A 6294-nucleotide genomic window follows, 5' to 3' on the forward strand; every position below is an offset into this window, starting at 1 on the left:
TTTAAACTCCACAGTTATTCCTCTCAGGTACTCTAAAAGTATCCCTGATTATTGCATTGTTGAAATGAGCAAGTCCATTAAGGTTGATCATCATCCCCCTGTTGCTGTTATGGTGTGCAATTTTCTTCTGGCTCTGCTCTTCTTGCACAACATCAGTTCATGCAAGTCTTTCCAGGCTTCTCTGGATTCCCATCCCTCTTGGTTTCTAATAGAACAATAGTGTTCTATAACATACATATACCATAATTTGTTCAGTCATTCCCCAATTGATGGACAGTCACTTGATTTCCAATTCTTTGCTATCACAAACAGAGCTGCTATGAATATTTTTGTATAAGTGATGCTTTCACCCTTTTTCATGATCTCTTCAAGGTATAGACCCAGTAGTGATATTGCTGGATCACAGGGTATGCACATTTTTATTGCCCTTTGGGCATAATTCCAGATTGCTCTTCAGAAAGGTTGGATGAGTTCACGGCTCCACCAACAATGTATTAGTGTTCCAGATTTCTGACATCTCTTCCAACATTGAACATTGTTCTTTCTGATCATATTGGCCAGCTTTAATTTGCATTTCCCTAATCAGTAATGATTTAGAACAATTTTTCATATGACTGTGGATAGCTTTGATTTTCTCATCTGCAAATTGCCTTTGCATATCCTTTGACCATTTGCTAATTGGGGAATGACTTTTTAAAAATAAATTTGACTCATTTCTCTATGTATTTTAGAAATAAGTCCTTTGTCAGAAATGCCAGTTGTAAAAATTGTTTCCCAATTTATTACATCTCTTTTGATCTTTGTTACAGTGATTTTGTTTGTGCAAAAGTTTTTTAATGTAATCAAAATTATCTAATTTGTTTTTAATGATGTTCTCCATCTCTTCTTTGGTCATAAACTGCTTCCCTTTCCATATATCTAGTAGATCAACTATTCCTTGATCTCCTAGTTTGCTTATAATATTGTCTTTTATGTCTAAATCCTGTACCCATTCTGATCTTCTCTTGGTATAGGGTGTGAGATGTTGGCCTAATCCAAGTTTCTGCCATACTAATTTCCAATTTTCCCAACAATTTTTATCGAAGAGGGAGTTCTTATCCCAAAAGTTTGACTCTTTGGGTTTATCAAACAGCAGATTACTATAATTATTTCTTGCTGTCTGAAAGAGATTTACAGCAGCTGCTTAAAGCCAAACAATTTAGAATCCTCAAACAGATCCCTCATTTTCCTATTTTAACACTTTAGTTAATAGATTTGGAAGGATCCATAGCTTTTTTAATGTAGGCACTTCCTCAACCAGTACAAGCTACAACCTATCTACAAGCTTCTCCTTTGTACATTTTTTATTCAAGTTCTTTTGTAACTCTTTCAAGTACGATCTTCCTGACATGACAGGCCTTCTCTGACTCTTTCACATTTATTGGGGGAGGGAAGGGAGGGGGGGGGGGAAAGTGTAATATTCAAAATCTCACCAAAAATGATAGGTAGAAACTATTATTGTGTATAATTGGAAAACAAATAAAATATTTTTTTAAAAAAGAAATCTCTTTCAAACCTACCAAAAAATAAATTGAACCCAAAGAAGCCCATCTTCAAAGCTCTGTATGGATCATCCTCAATGGCTTCATTTTCTGACGTATACCCTTGGTGATATCACAATAAAAAGAGCACTTTAAGGTTTGTAAAGTTCTTTTATCTAGCACATTTACCAAGATTATTTCATTGGATCCTTACAACAATCTCATGATAAAGATGCAGTGAAGTAGTGCAGAGAATGAAGTGCATAAGGCAGTGCAACCAGAGTCAGACACTTGCTAGCTATGTAACCCTGGGCAAGTTTTTTAGCCTCTCTTTGCCTCAGTTTCTTTATCTATAAAATGGGCACATTAGCACCTACCTCTCAGAGTTGTTGCAAGGATAAAATGATATATTTTATAAAATGCTTTGCAAACCTTAAAGCTCTCGGCAAATGTAGCTATTATTATAATCCCCATTTTATAAATGAGGAAACAGGCTGAGTGAATTACTCAGCAAGGAAGTATCTGGGACAGGATTTAAACACAGCTCTTTTAGATTCCAAGTCCAGGGTTCTATTCCTTATACCAGTCTTTCTTTAGTTGTTTCAGTTATGTCTGACTCTTCCTGACCTCTCTTGGAGTTTTCTTAGCTATCAATGATACTGGAGTGGTTTACCATTTCCTTTTCCAGCTCATTTTATAGATGAGGAAACTGAGGTAAACAGGATTAAGTGTCCTTTCAAGGGTCACATAACTAATAAATGTCCGAGGCTGGATTTGAATTCAAGAAGATGTCTTTCCAAGAGAAAGGAAAAAAAGTAAAAAGTGCACAATTGAGAACAAAAGAAAACCTAGAAGGAAGCAAAGAAAAGCTGATTAACAGTGTGTAGTGTTTACTCTTGTTGACTTCTACAAAGGTCACTGGGTGTGCTGACATGCAGGAGGTAAGATCCACTTTTGCAGAGGTCATGGCATAACTGATAAGGCACAAAGACCCTAGGTTTCAGAGAAGTCAGCCTGCCTGGCCTGCCTTTCTGGATATATCTCCTTAGTAGCTGTGTCTGATATCCAGTTCCATTCTATGTTGAAGGCCACTCCCTTCCTTTGATGGACAAGCTAGAAGTAGCTTTTCAGATGCTACCTTCTGATAGTGGAACAAGTAAGGACCACAGTTCCAAGCTGTATTTCTGAGGGTTGGTTTTCTATTCAGACTCCTCCCCCCCGCCATGAATGCCTACATAATTGGAGAACTTAGAAAAATATTAATAAATGGGCATGTTAACCTAATTCCATTTTGCTCTTCTTAAGGCAAAACCATGAAGGTTAACATTTGTCCCTTATTAGGACAAACTCTGAAGGTTAACACCTATTGTTATTTTTTAGACCAGAACTCATGGAGGACCCCTCTTCATTTTATGTTTTCTTGAAATGGAAATTCATTATTTTATTTTGAATCCTTTCATATGTTCGGCGGTGTATGTGGAAATGTTCTATTTCTTTTTTTTCTCATTTTGTACTTAAATTCAAAATGAATAAAAAAATTACCAAAAAATGATGTTTTTCTGATTTCAGGTCCAGCTCTCTATCTACTGTATCATCTAGTTACCCTATGCTGACCCCACGAATGTAATCACTATACCCCAATTTTCCTCATTATGAGCCAGGAATTATCCTCTTGTTCCTACTTTAAAATCATTAAATTTAAATCACATTCCCTTTTGGGAACCTTTTTTTGCTTGTTTCTCTTTTTAGGTTTTTGCAAGGCAAATGGGGTTAAGTGACTTGCCCAAGGCCACACAACTAGGTAATTATTAAGTGACTGAGGCTGGATTTGAACTCAGGTACTCCTGACTCCAGGGCCCATGCTCTATCCACTCTGACACCTAGCAGCCCCTTTTGGGAACCTTTTAATCCCAACAACATAGTCTGTAATGTGAGCCGTAAGGCAGGGATGACTTCAGATGCATTAAAACATTAGGGAAAGGAAATTAATTGTAGTAAACCCACAAGATTATTTTGAGAAGGTCAGGAGAGGAACAATAAAACATACACTACAATAAGTATTACTGGTAAGATGATTTGGTTAAAAAAAAAGTTGTTCCTTATTCCTCATATCAACAATCCCTTTAAATCTTTCTTTCAAATAGCTTTCTCTATCTTCTTCCTGTCCCTTTGGGACTCCAGTGTTTTTCTTATTTCCTGCTTGGATTTGTTAAAAGGTATTTTAGCATTTCTTGTCATTTATTTAGGCCTTTAGTCTTTGTTTACTAGGGATTCAACACACATAATCCTCTATCTGGTTAAGGAACCACTGATAAGTAAAGCATTACCTTGTACTTAGAAATCCTTTATTAAAAAAACCTCAGCAATCTATTCCTCAGAGATTGCCTGCCTATCAATCAGTTGCCACGCAGTAATTATATTGCAATGGTGCAATTGTGAGGTAGCAATGGATTAGGCAATGTATGAGGCCATGATCAAAACTAGGGACGAAAATGGGAAATTAGAGACCTTTTGCCTCAAAATGAACATAAATAAAGCCTTCTAGAAAACAATTTATGCGTCAAGTTTAATTTTTACTTGCACTCAATGTCACCAAACTTCACTGAAGTTCAAGTTAGGAAATTCCATTTTTAAACATTACTGATCTGTAAAAAACAAAACAAAAAAAAACACCCAACATGCACAGACACAAGCTCTGTAGCAACTGGGGTTGGACAGCTTCATGGAAAAATTTATCTGCACTGCTACAAGCTGAAAAAGGAATTTAGAAAGCCTCTGGAGGAGTTCCTCATCTAGCTGCACTTGTCTTCTCCTCTTCCTATAAAGTCTGATGTTAGTCTATAAAATTATGAAATATTATCTTTGAGAATTCCTTGAAAGTCAAATATGTTTCACTGAAGTGGCAAACTCAATATTCATTCTTGGGGAAGGAGTTATCTTTTTTTTTTTTAGGTTTTTTTCCCCAAGGCAAATGGGGTTAAGTGGCTTGCCCAAGGCCACACAGCTAGGTAATTATTAAGTATCTGAGAACGGATTTGAACCCAAGTACTCCTGACTCCAGGGCTGGTGCTTTATCCACTGTGCTACCTAGCCACCCCTGGGAAGAAGTTATCTTGAACCAGGGTTCCAAAAAAGTAAAAACTGGAGACTGACATAAAATTTGAAGATTTATTTTAAAATTAATATTCAAGGAAGCCTGATTAAAAGAACAAAAATTTTTCACTTTACAAGCAAGAAGGAATATTCTGGGCAGCCACAGAGACTGAGTTTCTCTTAAATACTTTGAAGAGATTGTAAAAAAAAAAAAGAGGTAGAGTTAAAAATAATGGCTTGAAGGTTAAAAATAAAACACAACAAACCAACCAAGAACTCTCAGTATCATGGGCCTGTGTCCTACCTTCCCATGGAAACAGGTACTCTATGGTTTAAGCCTTAACTAGGAAAATTAGTACAAATGGATGTCATCTCATACAATAGGTGTGTTCTTGGAAACTCATGTGCAAATCAAACATTGACAAATTTAATTATATTTCTCCATAAACTCTTCACTGGACGATTATCTTGACATTCCCTTTTCTGACCTCATATGTGGTTTACAGTATATAATTATCACTTAATTATATACCATCTCTTATTGTTTCCTAATTGTTCTTGTCTACCAACTTCATTGAAAGTTCCTTGAATCTGGCTTCTGAATCTTAAATTTCTATGGTTAATTCCTGAATCTAGCACATTATTGGAAGCAACTACAATAATGATGATAATAATAATTCACATTGCTTCATTAGCATTTCAAAGATTGACCTTCCATTGCCAGTGACTCCTTACACTTTCAGATCCTTTGCTCTACAGATTAGACAAATTTTAAAATACTAATTTTAAGAAGTTTAAAACAGCGCTAAGATTTTTAGAATGCCCAGGTTATGCCCATTGAGAATTGGGAATGTTCCATTCTTTCTACCCATATTCCCAGTGCTCATCAAAGAGTTTCCCACATAGCAGGCACTTAGTCATGGCTTGTTGATTGACAATTATCCAACATTTTATGCTATTAAAACTTAAAATTGCACTAACACTTTGGGGACATCCTATATAAATCAGGGCCTACATGCTAAGTGCTAGAGAAACAAAAACAAGTCCAAAGATGGTGCCATCTCTCAAGGAGCTCACAATCTAAGGGACATAACAGGAACACAATAAGGTATAAACAAGTTACATCAGGATAAAAGAGGAAAGGCACTAGAATTAAGAGTGCCTGGGGAAGGGCCCATTTGTTTATGTCTATTTAAAAGAATTTTGTTTAATTCAGTTCACGCAAGTCAAAGGTCTTCTATGTAGAGGTAGCCCAGATCTGGAGTCAAAAGTCTGGGTTCAGACTCTGTGTAACCTTTGGTCAAGTCAAGTCTCTCTGGGCCTCAAGTTCCTTCCCTGTGCAATGTTTGGCCTAGATGATCTCTGAGGTCCCTTAGAAGATCTCTGAATCCATGCTATTCTATTCCTGAAAAATTCTATGTTTTCCCAGAATTGAGGAAGACTAGAAGTAGAAAATCTGTTATTGGAGAAGGATCATCATTGCTATGACTTTGGAAGTGGGTTGTTTAGTTGATTAGCTGTGCCCAACTCATGATTACATTTGGAAAGAACCTATCAATCTTTTTATTATTATTAAGTATGTAACACATGTGAGATACTGTGCTTGTAAGAGGGTATATAATGACAAAAATAAAATACGTTCCTTAAGGAGTTTAAATTCTACCAGAAAGAAAAATTTGAA

Source organism: Macrotis lagotis, chromosome 4 (assembly GCF_037893015.1).
Source record: "Macrotis lagotis isolate mMagLag1 chromosome 4, bilby.v1.9.chrom.fasta, whole genome shotgun sequence".
Classification (NCBI taxonomy): Eukaryota; Metazoa; Chordata; class Mammalia; order Peramelemorphia; family Peramelidae; genus Macrotis; species Macrotis lagotis.